Raw genomic sequence first — 17,909 nt, 5'->3', positions numbered from 1 at the left:
GGACTGGATGATCTTTCGAGGTCCCTTCCAATCCCTAACATTCTGTGATTCTGTGATCCCAGGTATTTCTGATAAAAGTGGCTATCTGAAAAATGGTCAAAGGAAACACTACTAATGCAAGTATCTGTTCCAGTGCCCTTCTGGGAACAGACTTATTAAAGAAAAGGAATAACTAATTTTGTGGAAGGAAAACAATTGTCCACCATCAATGCTGTTAAGAATAAAACTCATATTGTTGTTTTCAGTTTACTGTTTTTCTTCAGTTAGTAGCATTCTGGTGAGCATGATGAAAATCTTGCCTCCTAAAAGAGCATGTGGGTGAATAGTAACTGAAACTTTTTTTTTTTCCCCCCCAAAGATTTTGGAAGTCTGAATGTTCATACAACTGAATATCTTGGCACAATCTCCAGTGTGAACACACATGAAAATACTACTTAATACTATGAAAATGTGACATTTTGTTGTTTCTGTTTTTATTTATAGATCCTGCATGTTCTGCAGCTGTTCCTTATTATACAAGCTGACTAGAAGCTGAAGTATAAACACAAAGAAGAACAGAATAGTAGTACTATCTTAACCTGCTCATTTGATTTTCCAAGTTCCATATATCAACCCTTGCAGTGAGTATACTTCTTTCTAGTACAAAGCCAGTGCAAAAGCAGTACAATGTAACACCAGTCCTATTAATAGACCCAGCAGGCTGATGTTAGTCACAGCAGCCATAAACCATCATGCTTCTGTTATTCCTGACTGTGGTCTTATTGTATGTTAAAACCATCTCAAAACCTTACATCTAAACATTTCCAAAGCTACAAATACAATATTGCTGGGAGAGGATAGAGATGGGTAAGGGGATGGGAATTGGGAAGAGGTCAATGGATTGGCACAGAGGTGCTTGGAGAATAAAAATTTCTAATGAGAAATTATTACATGCCAATTTCTCCTGTTGTGAAGGTTTTTGCACAGAAATTTAAAGGGCAGAACTTCCCATCTATCTTATCTTGTGCTATAAAATAAAACACCATAGCTCTAGATGGGAATTATTTTGTCCACAACCCTGTTAGCTGGAATGTACAAGTGTTGATCCTTATTAGATGAAAACAAAAACATGAGAATTGTTAACCACAAGGCATTATTTCTTATCACCCTGATAGTGCATCAGCACCCATCCTCAAGCTAATCGAGCCATGCCACCTGTATGAGAACTGTCCTGGTCTTCACATGCAACTGCTCAGAGCTGGCACTACAGATAGAAACTTTTGCAACTTTTCAAGTAAACTATGAGAAACTTTTACCTGGGGGAAGTGGAGGAAAGGATGAGAAGGGATGGTGCAATCTGCAGTGTGCCAGTCTGTGGTCTTCAATACAATATTCTCATTCAGTATTCTGAAAAGCTAGATGGGGAATTATATCCTTTTTCTTCATTAAATTAGGGTCCTCTTGGACTGGTGGTTTATGAAATATGGAGGAAAATATCTGTAGTTTTACAGCTATCATCTAAGCTTGGGGTGGGGGATGTCTCCAAATGTTTCTAAAATGATACAGTTCTGGTTCTTACTGAGAAAATCCTCTTCAAAACCACTATCAATGTCAATCAAAGAGGACTCAAATCAAACTGAAAGTGATATTAGTTTGTGGTTCTGAGATGTCCATTGTAATTCCATGTCCTGGACTCTTTGGTATTTTTTCAGACAGGGAACATCATGCTGAGTGCTGTTTGGAAAGACAATCTCGGATGCATTTCACTGTGCTGTTTCAGTCTGCATCAGGCAAAATAGATTTCTTACATTAGGCAGAATTTCTTGCTAAGGAGATAGACACTGAAACTTATAAATTACTTTTCTCCCTTTCTGGAAAGAGAACATCAAGCTGCAGACTCCAGAACTGTTGGGAAAAAAATACTGGACAAAGAGGGGTGGGAAGCTTTTTCGTTGTGAAAAGAAAATTAGGCATGGCTGATAATATTTGCAGTGGTACCTAAAGATCCAACTGGGAGTGCGAGTCCATCATTTTGTATGATGTTTGTACATCTAGTAAGAGACAGTTCATGCTCAAACAGACTAGAATATACAGAAAATGTCACAAAAAGTGATAATGAAACACTGTGTTATTAGCCTGAATTTTAGGAATAGAAATCTCTTAACAGATTAAGTGTGTATCAGGCCTGGGAACTGAACACAACCCAGTTCCTCAATCACAAGGCCAACTGTTCTGATTTTAACAGAAGGAATCATATGGGTAACCTTCTAGAGCTTTAAATAAGTATCAGATTATAATTCCAGCTCTAAATATCTTACTCAAACCAAACCCCAAATCCAAACCTCTTGAGGGTCTCTCAACACTGTTAATGCACCCATCAGTGCATATTCCAAACAGCATGTGTATTCAACAGACAATAGTGATTGTTGTGGTGGGTGGCAAAATATGCAGTGGGTTGCAGTAGCAGAGATTATATCCTGTATCTTTTTAATAAAATACATGGCTCATATTTCAAAAACTGTTTATAATTAGGGTATAAAATATGACTTTGATTAATATTTGCATCCAGTCTAATGCCTCCATTTGTTTCATTGTTTCATTTGAAACAATTGTATGCAAAATATTATGTCAGCTGAAGTTTAGCGATTATTATTGATGATAGTTTTGATGGAAACTTCTCAGCAGTTTGCAATATTTAGTTAGAATATCTGAAGAGACCTAAAGTATTATTATAAAGAAGGAAAGCTAGGTTTGGCAAATAGCCTTTCTTTTGTCTCTGAAACTTTCTGCAGTAAATTTAGAAGAGAAGAGCATTTCTCTGGAGTAAAAATATATGTATTACTGGCTACAAGTGTATGTTTGCTGCTTCACAATTTTAGAATGAGATGACGGACTTATTTAGTAGACATTGGATAGTAAGAAGTAAAACCCCTAATTTAAAACATTCCACATTGCCACATTCCAAGAAAAACATGGACTGGTGAACAAAACCAGCCATATTGTAATAAGAAAACAACTAAGTGCATTTTTTCCAAAACCTAAACTCAGAAATCTAAATGTATGAGTTACTGACTAAAAATGCCATTTTCATGTCTCAGTTTCTTAATGAACTGAAACAAAACAAAACACCTAGACTTGAGAAAATTAAAAATATGTATGACTTCAGATCAAGGTTTAGAACACAGTTCTAATTTTATAATAATCTTTTTTGAATCTTTTTGTTTATTTTTTAATTTTAAAATGTGCTTTTTCCTTTGTAAGATATTTATCATTACACTATTTTTAAATGTAGAGGTAAGATACTTTTGGTAATTTAAAAAAAAAAATGTTATAATTATTGTGACCAAAGGATTTCTATAATGATATTCTGTGCACTGGCTTTGTTATCTAATCTGGTAAAGGGTGTAACTTTTGACATAAGCTACAGAAGACAACTGCTGACATGTAATATGAGCCCTATTTCAACAGGCTACATAAGCCCCTGATTGCTTGGTATCCATTTCTGATTACTCTCAATTTCTGAGCATTGATTGTAAGTCATGACTATTTAGTCAGATGCTCATGCTCAGCTTTAAACACATGCTAACGTTCCAGCCCAGCTTTCTAAAACATCAGCTTAATTTGAGTTTTACTGAATCATAACTGTAATAATGCTTGGAAATGAGAATGGAAGATTGTGGGAAGATAAAGGGAGAGAAAACTTGAGCCGTATTCCCGAATCCCTGCTCTTATGAAGTGTGCTAAAGCTACTTTGCTTTGACTTTCTAAAGGGTTTTGCAGAACAAGTGAATCTGTACCTACACAAGAAGGTACAGATCAAAGGAAGACAGGATGGACATAACTTCAGAGATCCTTGTTCAAACTAAAGGCCCTGAAAATGGGGAAAAAAAAAAAAAACAAATTATAAAGAAGGTAGGGCATGTATCAGGCAAGATGTGCGAAATCTGAGATGTGATTTCCTCCTCCTGGACATCCGTGTGCTGCTTGATGTAGTTTACCCTCTGTTGAACATTTAAGAAAATATTTGTGATCAGTGAGAAGATGGATCAAAGCAGTCAACAACTGTGTGGATGACAGGCATGGATGTTGATAGAAGAAAGGATGTAGCCGTCAGGGATACTGCTGCATCTACAAGGTTCTGAGCTATTGCTGTGCCTTTGGGAGGAGAACGTTAACTTCTTAACTTATCAGCTTTTGTCCTATAGAAGTTCATGTTTCTAAAGAAACAAAACATCAGCTGTTTTCTAAAGAGCAATTTCTCTTATGCCTTATCCTTCCTGCTTTATCCATGTGGAAGAAATAGAATGAGAGGACTGGAATGAGACTCGCTTGTTGGTACATCTATACGATGCTACTGGTATGTGCTGATCTCTAACATTTCACAGTCACTTCCCTGTGATAGCACTGTTCCAGATTTCATATTTAGTTATCTTCCAATAGCACACGATATCTCATGAGGGGAGAAGATTATTTTAAATATAATTAGTTTTAATGGGGTAAGAGCAAAATGGACTCTTGGATCCTGGACGTGCTCAGCTGTTTGAGCTCTTGCTGTTTGTGGATAGTGCAGTATTAATCAGAAGGACACTGCATGTAAAATATAATCATGTTTGTGATTACATCTTTTATCTCCTTTTTGAAAGCTAGGCAAAAGGCAGCCTCTTAACCATACTCAGTGCTTTGTACAATTCCATGACGGACCAGAAAATAGCACCAAAATGCGGTGTGTCAAATGCATCTCCCTGAGGAGGTTTGGTGTGACTACTCCATTATGTGCCCTGACCTTCATTTCCTGAAGGACAAGTTTTGTTCAAGATTCTGTTTCTTTCGACCTCTGCCTTACCCTTTTTGCTTTGAGATGCATTATAAATACAAGTGCCATAAACAGCTTTTAAAATAACTAGTATGGATTATTTTATTTTACCTTTTGGGATGTGTCGAGAAAGTACAAAGTTTTAATACATTATTAGAAGTACATTAATTGAATTATAGCCTTTGAAGGTAAGAAACATGGTTTGACAAATTATATCTTCACATTTAGAAAATATGGAATCAGATTCCAACTTAGCCATAGATTTTTTATGTAATAATGGAATGAATCACTCAATCGTTATTACTTCACCTGGTAATATGGTGGTATGAGTTAAACTGATGCTTCTAAACTGCTTTGGAATCCACACAGCATGTTGCCAGTGTTCAAAGTAGTCTTAACTGAAAAATCTTCACCTAAACATCTACAGAAGCACATTGCTTACTCTGCATTACTGGACTGTAATGTGATAGTGGCAGAACTGTGAGCTTTTCCATGTTGGAGCTTACTTTTGGGTACATGTAGCATTTGTTCAACAAGGTGGTGGACCATATGAAAAGTAGGTGTCACATCTGCTGTGATGGATTATGATGATATTTCTTGGTGTCTGAGTTTCTAAACTGCTAAAGTATTGAGGGTTTTAAACAACTTTGTATCTAAAGACAGCCCATATATACTCTAGGGTTATTTTCACCATGCAGAACAAAAGACTGGCAGGCAAAAAGGAAGTGTCAATTCATACTTACAGATTTACTGAATTATTGTCTTTATTCAAAGTTTTCTAACTTTTACCCTCTTCTCATTTTTTCTGTTCTGTTTTCACCTTAATTTATATGTGCTCTATTTGTCTTCTATTTCTCATTTTCCTTTCACTGACTACTAAGTAGAAGGTGGACAGGGTAGGTTGTTTCAGTTTGAATCAATGTCTTTAATATCCAATGTTCAGTTATTTGAAATTAGGCAAAACTTGTTACACTCAAAAAGTGGAAGCATCTGCACAGGTTACTGTTATAAGGACTGCATCTGTACGTGATATCCTGCTAAGTGATATGATTATTCCATGCAGTTGCTAGGAAAATTGAAGTGTAAAGCACACCCAGCAAAGGGCTTAAGGCACTGTGCAGTATAAAACCATTTTGAAATATGTTACACACTAAAAGAGTAACCTCTAAAGAGAAAAAGAAATTTGATTCATGGAGTCCAAATGGGGTGAAAGCCTACGTAAGAAGATTGTTAAAGTAGTAGGTGTGAAGCCAATAAAACATATTTCTGGTTGTGGCCTACAAAACTGTTATGCTTATTGTATTACAATTGAATACAACAAGAAGCTGGGTTATTGTCTGAATGATAGCTCCTTGTGAGGCATTGAAGGTCACTGCATGTTATTCCTGTGTTTCCTCTTACATAACTGCGTTGTGATTTTACGAATTACAAGCAAAATCTGCACCTCAAGTCACACATTCTTAAAAAAACCCAGCAATATAATCTATTTAGAGAAGGCCTGAAGCATTTTCAGAACAAGTGCATCATTTTTAAAGTTTTTCCCTGGGGAATTATTTACAAAAAATATGTATCTTTTGGGATTTGTACCAGGATATTTCTTAATTATTGCTGACATCTCCCCCACAACACCATGAGCTCCCTCAAAGGGCAGGAAAAGAGAATCAGTCTCCATTAATCACTAAGTATAAACCAAACAAATTTAGCAACTACCTCATGCCATTGAGGCAACAAACTGATGTATTCAGAGTTCCCTAATGACTTAACTGTATAAAAACTAACAAGAAAAAAAAAGTACTGTTGCCAGGATGAAACTTCAATTTATTTCAGACCACTTTTTAGTACTACCCACTGGCTCGGAAACCTGCAAGTCATGTGTGACGGAAGATTGTCTAGTCAGTCAGCAGAATCATCTCTATTGTGGAGGTAGCTAAAGTGTTTTGGAGGTGTAGTAAATGAAGCTTTCAAGGAAACATGATAGGGATCCAGTCCTGCACATATTTACTGCCTAAAATAGCATTTAAAAACATGTGGTATCTTACTATCTTGGGCAGGACAATTAAAGAAGAAAACCTAAGGATTTCCACAAAGAATTAGTAGAAAGCATCCATTCAGGGTGCTATATATCATCTCCAACTCAGAGGACAACTCCCCTGAACAGCCAACCTATGCTAAGTCAAGTATAACATGCAATTTTGGTCTATATGGTTATTTTGCTACTGTTTACGCTCATCCATTAATTTGTTGTGTTTTTCAGGTTTGATAAACTCAATACTCAAAAGAAGTTTTCTAGCATGACTCTACATTTTTATACATTTATACTATGATAGCTTTGTGCAGTCCCAGTGGGTACTGAGGTTATTTGTGCTATTTGCTTTATCCATTTTTAAAAAGTCAAAGCCACTCCAGGTAGTCCCTTGCTATTAAAACTGTAGTTGGCTATGAGAGGAAAGAAATATAAGCATGTGCTTCACATATTATGTATCAAAGCCATTCATCAACACCAACTCACTTGAATCTTGTCTCAGATTCAAGTCTTGTGTTTTGCAGAAAAGGCCTTGAAACCAGATGAGTTTTATGACAAATGTTTCTCACAATGTTAGATGTAACACTCGTGGATTTATTTATTATTTTACTCTGGAGAATGTTTAGATTCTTACAGGATTTGGCACTCACTTCCATCTGACTTTATTTAAAGCTATGAGTCTTGCATGTGACTAGGGTCCAGTGGCCCTTGCATATAGGGGTTTAATACAGAGGCAGACATTTAAAATCACCATCAAATTACACACAAGCCATCACAGCTGCACATACTAGTAGGAAATTTCTTCCGTGCCTTCACGTCTTGATTATTTTCTAGTGAACATGGTGAAAAGTTAACGGCATAAAATTTTTTAATCTCTTTTATGTGTGTACCTATACAGAGACATAGGTAAGAACATCATCTCTGTGGCTATCTTCATCCAGGATTATTTAATCTAGTGACTTCCTTTAAACAAAAGGAAACAGATTAAGGAGGCTGAATGAGAGCCTTGTCCTGCTGTAATCTTTAACTTTTTGCAGGTGAAATTTATTAGTCTGTTATATTGATATAAGCACAGACTGAGACACCATAAACTTCCTTTGTATGCATTTGACTCTTTTCATTTTGATTTACCAACCTTTAGGAGTTGTTTAAATATTGGGGTTTTTTGTTTGTTTATTTCAGGTATATTTTAATATTCTTTGGAAGGGACTTGAAAGACATTCAGGGCTAGCTCCACAAAAAAAAAAAAAAAAAAAAGTATCTAATTTACTATTTCAGCTTCAAAACTCTTCTAAATCTCTGTCTGGTTCTTTGCTTACCCTAGAGCCAACTAAGGTTCACAGCTACTACTAGACTGTTGCCCAATAAAGTTCCTAAACATGTGCTGTTAAAAAGTATTTAAGTAAAACCTGATGAGACTAAGCCCTGAGAAACCTCCCTCAAGTCCCTGTTTCTTCTGCTAGGAAGCTAAATAAGAGCTAGGTACTAGAATACTCAGCACTGGCAGTCTTTTTTATTGATACCTATCTTGGTCTCCATAAACACATAAACTTGTATGTGGGAAGAAGGTGCCCTTGTGATTCTGGGTATTTGTCTGATGTGGTAGGCTGCTAAATAGCTTTGCAAATCTGTGCCTTGATAGCTTGCTTCTGTGGATCTTGAAGAATATAAGAGGACCACCACTAGACAATGCAGACAAGACAGTAAAGTTCTGCTCAGATTGTACAATAGATTGATTTTAGGTCTAGGGGTTCAATTTTGGAACTTTGACTTCTAGTTTTCTTACTAGAGCAATGCGTGTATTGTTTAAAGGCAAACCACAATAATGTTTTAAAGTTCTTTGCAAAAATGAAAAGACTTGTCAACTCCGCAAAACATGAGCTTTCATTCCTTTCTTGCTCTTCATTAAAGAAACAAAAACTTGCAACTGCAAATGCAATTCAAACCCTTTCTAAAACAAGAACAAAGACAGAAGTAGAGGAGGAAAAGCAGTGATCTAAGCTCAAGTTGTTTTTATTGAAACATAAAAGATTTTTGTGCCTTACAAAAAGATTACCTATAAATCTTAGTCAGAAAATTTCACCAACTTTTAAAACTTTCTCAAAATATTGTCATTACGGCCATCACTGATAACAAAATCCTGCACTGTCACCAGAGCAACTTGAATAAAGACAACTGACGTCTTTTACTGAATGCGTACCTCTATAGCATGTTTACAAAGGCTCCTGGGCTCTGATTAAACAGCAGCTGCTCAACCACCAGATGCCAAATCCGCAGTAACAATCATGCCTTTTCTTATTTTAGCAGGCAAGTACTACCATCACCCACACGATGAGTGCAGCAAGATAAATGAACCATTCCTGCAAAACATCCACAACCAATATAATGCTTAAAATTTCTTGAGGTAGTGGAAGAAAAAAATCATTAGTGTTATTCAGTATTTATGATTGTATTTGTAAGTTAAGTCATCCAATCTAAAAACCTTAAATGCTCATTTTTCTGAAGCCTCCCTGCATGATCTATAGTGCTACCTGATTTTGTCTAAAGTTTTTGTAAATTCACTTTCTTGATAATTGATTATCCTACTTGATATTTTGATTTGATGAACTTTTTGTTCACTTCAGTTGTCTCTCACCTTTCAGTCAAGTACATATGTTTTTGACTGAGCAACCTTGTTACATGTTGGCATGAAACAGACCAAAATGTCCCCAGAGGGGACAGCTGTGTCCATTCTGGAAATGCTAACCAACAGCCTTAAACAGGAATTCTCATTTCTTTAAGGGTTTTTGGTTTTCTTTGGGTTTTTTTTTTTTTTTAAGAACATCCTATGCAAATGTATTTAAGTGAACAAATAACCTTATAATTCCAAAAGGTCCCAGTGTTTATGCTACTGTTTCATATCTCACAAGGGTGTTAGGCCCACTGCCAATGTTAATCCATTCTATATTAGAAATCTAAACCTCTCAGATGTATTAGGCAGCCTACCAACACTCAGCCGTTCTGTGCTGGAATTTGGCTTAATTCCTGATATCATCCCCTTGCACTTCCTCAGTGGGGAAAAGGCTGTGTTTTTTTTAAGAATTTGTCATTGGTGATTGCTGAGATTTGTGGTGACAGTGAAGTTTCACTAAAGCAGTTACTGAAACTGTATTGTTGCCATCTTGCCTGTAGTGGTCATTACTGAAAACCTGAACCTTATGCCACAGAGTCAGAACGTCAGGTATTATTTGCCAGCACACACCACAGTTATTTCTTTGGAAACAGACAGACATAACTGGTAACTGTTAGCAAATGTCATACTCTGTATTATTTGCAGAGAGAGTCATGATAATTAATGAGCAGTCCAGAGGTACTGGTGTTCTTTGCGTAATTGTTAGTTTGAAACACCTCATCAGCTGTTTGGTTGTTTTTATCTATCTTTATGAAGCTTTGAAAAAGATGTTACAACAGCACCAATATATGTTTTTTTGAAGATTGTAGACTTGAGGAAAAGTAGCACCTACTGATTTATATAGAAGAAGTAAACATTCCATTTGAAAATACAAATGGATGGCAACAAATATTAGCCAGTCCCTGGTCTGATATCCCTGTTTAGCCTACTCCTGCTTTGAAGTGGCTACAACACAAAAAATGTTTGCATTTAAACAGGAATATCATGGTCCTAAAGTGTGAAAACACGAAAGAAAGCCATTCAGAGGGCTAGAAGCCATTTTGGAGCTGCTTTTCCCTAGAATCCCCTTCAATGCCAGAGGTGCACATAAGCTAACTGAACCCTCTGCATCATCAGCCAAACAACTTGAAAAGCAGTTGCCATCTTTAGATAATTAATACTCTCAATCAATTCATGTTTGTTTTTATCTGTGTCCATTACGCAATCTATTGCTGTTATCCAACACAACAGCTGGGTATAATTTGCTTGTGGCTTATCTGGCAGCTTACAGGGATAGAATTTAAACTTATATATTCTTCAAAGGTCTTGGAATATAGTTAACATGAAAGTAACCTCTGAAGTAGAGAGTGTTTGCTGTTTATTCTGAGTTTTGTCATAAATGTTTCACCTTTTACCCAATCTGTGAGTCTCCAACCACTGCTACTAGCCTGTATCATTCATAGCATACCAAAATGCCACCAGATGACATGCACAATATTTACCTAGTGAACAGCATTATAGGGTATCAGGGAGGTTTTTGGAACAGTCTAAGCAGACAGTGTGTCATACTGACCAGACAAACACCTGGTGTCCCGGTCCTGTGCTTTCATGGGAGCCAATAGTGCCCAACTGTGTTGAACTACACTGAGCAGTGTAATTGCTTTGAGTTGTACAGTGGCTTTTACTAAATTCTAAAAACGTCACTTCTGTGTTTACACAATGGCAGCACTATTTTACTGTGACAGCCATTTAATTTGAAAAGATTCATGTGTATTTTGCAGGCCGGACTGGTCAAATAGGTTTTATTTACCCCCAAGCAATGGCTGGTTGAAAAATAAAGCAGTCCATTGCTTGGGTGTACTTACAGGGCTTTGGCTGACACAGTTGTAGAGCCTTAAACCATAAAGTCACAAGCATGACTTCAGTTAGATCAAAATGAGGAAATGCTGTTATGTGTTGTGCTGCTTTAAGCATTTACTCTGTCCATGTAAAGACTGGGATCAGGAGTGGCAAATGGCAAGCTGACTGGTGAATAGGTATCAAAGTCTGCTGAAGTCCTCCTGAAAATCTGGTCTGAAGATTCTGTGCCATAAGTGGAAAGCACAGCAAAGGTCCCTGACAGCCTTGAAAGCTTTCCTTGAAGAGGACTGTGACTAAAGTGATGAAAAGCAAGTGCTTATATTTTTGGTCAATATACCTTATGTCCTGTGGATTTGCTGAAAGTTTCTGTACATCCTATAAGTGACCAATGGCATAGATTCATACAAGTGACGCTGTTAACAAACAACTTTAATGCACGTAGAAAGTAATGTACTTCTGGTTGGCACATTCATGTCTGAAATGAAGTACAGCACTATTGGCTATGAAGCCTGATTCTCATTGGATATTTTGAGGGCCAAGGCTCAAAAGACAAAAGGAAGGCTGGCCCGCAACTTCTAATCAGCAATGACAGAAAAATATCTGTCCCATTCAAGGCAAGAGAGTTAGAAGTTAATTTAACAGAAACACCCTGTATTTGTGAATATTATTAAATATACCAAAATATTAGTAAAGCACATTTTGAAAAGAAACATGTATGAAATGAAAAAATGTTTATATTTGAAAGTTGCTGTAAAATATTTTTTTTTGTAAACCACATTTCTTAAAAAAGGAATATGGCATATAAACACAAACATAGATATACACACATCTGCACACGCATACTTCCCAAACTCATAAGATGTCTGTTTGAAAGATGTCAGTTCTTTCAGTGACTTAAAGTTTCTTCAAGGCAGAAAACTATGGAAGATACAGTATAGCTGAACATCTGTCTTGTCATGTAGGCAGATATTAGGATTAAATTAACTAGAAATGAATAGAATGATATATGACAGCGTGCAGATGTCCCAGCCACAGTGTGATAATTTCATTGCAAAACTATGTAATGAATTCCATATATTATAGAAACACAAATATACCACTTTAGGTAATTGTGATGAAAAGGTATAATATGGAATGAATAAACAGATGGTGTACCCAAAGGCATTTTTCGTTTACTGTTGCTCTTTAGTCATTTTGAAATTACTTTATTTGGTTTACTGCACATCTATTATTACATCCTTTATTTTTTTTTTTTTCTCTTAGCTCTTCTGAACCTGGATTGCATGAGGAGCATTAAGGACGATTTTGCATGTCTGTTCCTGATAGATTGGTTAGTCCCTCTTTCCTTTTGCAAACTGTACACTGCTCTGCTACATCTAAAGCCAGCATTTCCATGACTTCAGAACAAATTGGATTGATTCTAGAAGCCTTTTGGCTTTATGCAGTTTCTAAATTGGCACAGACTGCATCTGTGCTACTTGAATTAGCAGAACTGTTTGCATTTTAACACAGATTATTGGCAAATTTTCCTTTATTATTTGCAAATGAGTACTCTGGATCATCTGTGAGGTTCAGTTGTGGCCTGTCTATTTCTAATAGGTATATTAAGACATGATTATATGAGGACATATTTTATGATACCATTATTTGACCATTCCGAGAAAGAAAGCACCTTTTTACATCTGGCAACAGGTGTTTTTACATGCTGTAAATAGTTAAATATACAACATGGCTTTCCATCGCTGTTTTCATTTGGAGCATAGAGTCAGCCCATGACTTTATTACTGTCCAAAGCTGAACTGCAGGGAGACCAGTAACTGAGGGGCTACATGTAGAAACTCAAGATCTACTCACTGTACCCATACATGTCCCTGCTCTTAAACTGTGCATGTGTCCTTAGAGGCTGGTCGTTTGAAAATACGGAATTTTAGTTCTGCTGTTAGCTGCAGATTATTTAGCTAAGGGCTCATCGACATAGAAAGTAATAGCAAAGCCTTTTCAAATACTGTTGAGATTAGGAAAAAAAAATCCAAAATAAACTATTATTTCTTTTTCACTGTTATCATCTTGATTCATATTCCAGCATCATAGCAATAATATCTGCAGCATTGGTGTTCACTTGCAATAAACAGCATCTGAAGTTATCAACTGCTTCAGCTTCAATTCAGTGTTTAATCACCCGCAAAAGATATTTATTGCTTTGTATTCTCCAATGCTATGAGCATTACCTCTTAATTATTAACCATGTCTCCAATTTTATATCTATTTTTAAAGAAAAAAATCTTTAGTAATTGAAACAAAACATGGGAGTGTTGTCAGCTGATTTTATTTCTTTCCTAAAGCAAAAGAGCGACTAAATATGACAGTATTTTTACTATCACCAGTACAAACACATGCAAGCACCCCACATATTTCAATGACTTCTGCAGTGGTTGGTTTTATTGCTAGTTTTAATCGCTTTAATTCAATACAGTGTATATAGTGGTTTGATGAAGGTGCTAGTACCAAGTTCAAGTTCCAGTACATTAAAATGTTAACACATTAGTTACTGAATTTTGACTTAGCACCTCCTTGTTTCAGTTTTGACATTACCATTTTCTATTTCTTAAGCTTTCAAAGGAAGTTAATCTGTTTAGAGGCATATGTTTTTAAATATGGAGACAGCACAGTTCATTTTCTCATGATTAAAGCATATTTTGGATAATCATTTTTTTCCAAACAGATGCCCAGTTTATCTCACTTAAATCAACTGTTTCTGACTGGACCCATTTCTGGAAGAGTTAATTGAGCATGGCTAAACCCAAAATGTTGGACTAATCAAGGAAATAGGAAGAGGTGATGACTATGAAGATTCACAGCTTTCAGTAAAGGTGTTTAGTTGTTTACTTATATTCTCACAACAGAAGGAATGTAACAAACTCAGCCCACTGGAAATAATTCTGGATAATCTCACTCCATTACTTTCAGTGAAATTGAGTCTGCTCACTCTGCCCTAGTGAACCAACATCTCAGGGAAACAAGAAGGTAATAGCTCATTCATGCAGTATAAAATGAGTGACAGAAGGAAAGGCAGACTGAAAGGTGTTTGTCTTTAGTTTTTAATTTATATTAGTAGTCTGCCATTAATGTATTAGCTTCTCAATGGCTATATTCAGGACAGGGAATCAGTGGATTGGCAATGGTGTTCATTAGTACCAGGCAAATGCCCTGCTGTCTCGCACACATCACAGCTGTTTATTCATGTTCACTTTTCAGACTTGGAAATATTAGTTTGGAGAGGAGAATGCTCATGTCTTGTTTGACTTTTTAAATTTTTTTTTTTCTTCTCTTCCTACAGAATCCTCTTCTGAGAAACACATAGTAAAAGAAAATGAGATTCTTGGATATCTTTGCTATAAAAGAGGGTAACTTTCTATTCTCAGTGCTTTGAATATACTCATTGATCACTTTCTGTGATATAGTTCATGGGCAGGCAGCTCATGGGACCATGCACAGAAATCTATCATCATTGCAGTCTTCTTATAGATATATATATATGTATATATATGTAAAAAAAAAGTAAGATAGCCACTAGAGCTGATGGTTGGAAAGGTCTTTTTATGGGTCAGGAACTGTATTATGAATATTTTGACTAATTTATTAATTTTGTACATGTGTATAATTACACTGATTTTGAGTTCTGCTTTAATAACTAAGATGCTGATAACTGATGCAGTTCTTTCAGTTACCAGTTGCTCAATTGTTTCTGAAGTCTTTCTTTCCTAGGTTGCCCATTTAAATTGTGCCTTAATTTGAAAGTAACCGAAAAGTGTATTTTGTTCTAGATCTTTTAGTAGCTCGTCAGTCACCACAATTCCAGACAGATATCCACCTGTAAACCAATAATCTCAGTCAAAATTAACTAGTGTCATTACTGATGTGCCAATAGTGATGCCGCTGTAATTTGTACAGCATCAGGGAAGAATTTGGTTTCTCTCTCTAATGCAATAACCTTTGTGACTGTTCTGATGGCTGTGAATAAATGGGGACAATGACAAACCCCTAGATCAATTAATAGACACAAACTTATTTAAAACCTTTGAATGGATCCTTTTGGCTTCCTGATGGAGGGCACTGCAACTGCTAGACAGCATATAATGTTCTTCCTCTGGCTCTTCTCTATTGGTTTTGGATTTGAAGGGCTGTCACAGAGTGATTTGCGTGAAAAGTTCACACCTCTCCTGTGCAGTAGTAGGACAATGGTCAAATAATTAACTCAGGCTATGGGAATCAAGAAACACTGTCAGGCATCTGACAGCTACTAAAAGTACAACTTAAAATATACATGGAATTATAATTCTACCACTCTCTTACAAATTTCTATCTGTTTAAGGGTGAGAACTCCATCCCTGACATGTTAATTTTCAGTTTAAAAAAAAAATCTTGTTTTTTTCTTTCAGAAGATAAAAATGACTTAAAAGCTACCAGTCTACTGCTTGTAGGCAAGTTTATAGAAGCAATGTGGCATGTTTGCATAGAAGAGAAATCTCAAAAACTTTCAGTTATTTCACAGACCTACTACAGAGCGAGTACTTCCACTATGGAATGGTTCTGCTGATACAAAAGCATGTGTTCAGCTGCTTGCCTACAGCAAGCAGTCCTTGCAGGGTGGCTTTGAATTGTGGGAAAATGGTTTTCTTCCTGTCCACTAACCTCTGTTTGTAATTCTGAATTTTCAACAGATTTTTGTTTTGTTTTACAAATTACTGCAGATTAGGTCCTTATTGGAAAAGCAGAAGCAAAACCCCTGAAACAAAACTCCCTAGCACCTCACTCCCACTCCAAGTCCCCACCATAAAACAGTCCTCTCCCAACACTTTCATAAGCAGCCACACAAGGAATAGGTTATGGCGTACAGTCTGGTTTTTTGAACAAGGCAGCCCTACTGGAGAAGGAATTAGAAAAGCCCTGGCATACAGGAGAAAGAAAAAAGATAGCCAGGCAGTCATTCTGGGAGGTGATGACCCGCTGGGTCATACAAGATTATGAACTAAACAACTTAGTGGCATCACATCTTGCATGAATAAGAGACAAGACTATGCTTATGACTATTTATTCATTGTGCAAAGACAAAACCTATTATTTTTTTCTTGTTTGTTATTTTTTGCAAACAATGAAACACTTCAGCAGACTTCTGAGGCTAAGAACAAAAATAATAAGTCGTCTAGATATTTTGATTTTAAATTTTACTTACTTAACATGTGGCTCTTTACTATCATTACTTGTTTTCTTGATCTTAATTAAGATAAGCTGCGAAGTGGACTTGTCACCGTGAATACGGCTAGCACAGTGAGGCCTCAAAAGTGATTTTTTTCCTGAAAATACATAAATTAGCCTGGGCAATCTGTTGTATGATGGCTGTTTTATCTCTTTCTTTCTGCACTGGATCTCTTAAACAAGGATCTGCAGCCCAATAATAATTTTGTTCTGAATGCAAAAAAATGAGCAGCAACCATCAAAAGCTATTTGAAGTGAATTCTTCATACAGCTGCACATGGCAGTCACTTGCCTTTGCACAGAAAACTGGGTGGGTCCTAATCCTCTGTAAACACATATATACTCCTAAACAAAGGTGGGAAGGGGCACACACTGGCCAAAAGGAAGTGTACTTTTCAGTGGTCATGATCAGTGGTGATGCTCAGAAATAAATGTTATCTCACTTCTATCAGTATGAGTTGTTTTCAGTAATGAAGACCTAAGACAGGGTCTACTACTGAATGCAATATAAGATACTATAACTCATTACAGAAGAGCACAAAATCTTTTTGCCATTCTGAGGGAAGATTCCGACTCTCCTTAAGTCTGAAGCATGACGCTAGTGGGATGGAATACTTCATTTCTTTCCTTCCTCCTCCCCTGCCCCGCAGCAGAAAGCCAACCAGAGACATCAGGCACATTTTTCAGTGAAAATGCTGAGGAAATCAGTATGGTTTTTTTCCCCCACAAATTTCAGTATTGATCACATAGCAGTGCGTGACAAAACTGTTCCAGACAGGCTGAGTTAATCCTTAAACCCCCACGCGTGTTGAAGGACCACCAAGTTCATTATGATGATTTCTGTCATTAATGTTATATATTAACATAAATCAGAGTAACCGACTTGTAGCATCTTCCCCATATGGCCTGGCCTGGCTTATCTACTACAGTGGGAACAGGCACTGTCAGCTGTGAGATAAGAGCCTGATTTTCACTGTAATAGATATGTCACCTCACTATCCAGCAGGATTTGTGGGTGCTCAGTAATGCCAAAACTACAGGCAAATGAATGTTTAATATGCTATTAAATCCACACTTACACCTTGTTCAGCAATACAGCAGGGCAAATTTTATTCTCAATTACTGTATTACAGCAAATATTGTAGTCATGCTGTGTATCATTTTAGCTAAATGATGGAAGTAGTGTATGGATGTTTAAACTTTATTTTTTGCAGCCTTGATTTATTTATGCAAGTGATATATCTTTCATGAATTTTAATCTAAAAACTGGGTTTACAAAATACCAATGCATCTGCAGTCACCAATAAGGCCTCTTAGCTGAAGCAAGG

The 17,909-nt window shown here is 36.5% G+C and overlaps 1 long non-coding RNA gene across 1 annotated transcript; it reads left to right on the top strand.

Moving 5' to 3' along the window:
• Positions 1 to 489: 489 nt before the first annotated feature.
• LOC139827994 (uncharacterized) lies at positions 490 to 17,679 on the top strand. Its single transcript, XR_011739147.1, has 4 exons — positions 490 to 620; positions 12,589 to 12,655; positions 14,048 to 14,195; positions 14,663 to 17,679. It is a non-coding gene; the product is annotated as an uncharacterized lncRNA (long non-coding RNA).
• The last annotated feature ends 230 nt before the right edge of the window (positions 17,680 to 17,909 follow it).

Source organism: Patagioenas fasciata, chromosome 5, assembly GCF_037038585.1.
Source record: "Patagioenas fasciata isolate bPatFas1 chromosome 5, bPatFas1.hap1, whole genome shotgun sequence".
NCBI lineage: Eukaryota > Metazoa > Chordata > Aves > Columbiformes > Columbidae > Patagioenas > Patagioenas fasciata.
Note: the sequence above shows the minus strand (reverse complement) of the source record. Positions and strands in the feature narration are given on the sequence as shown.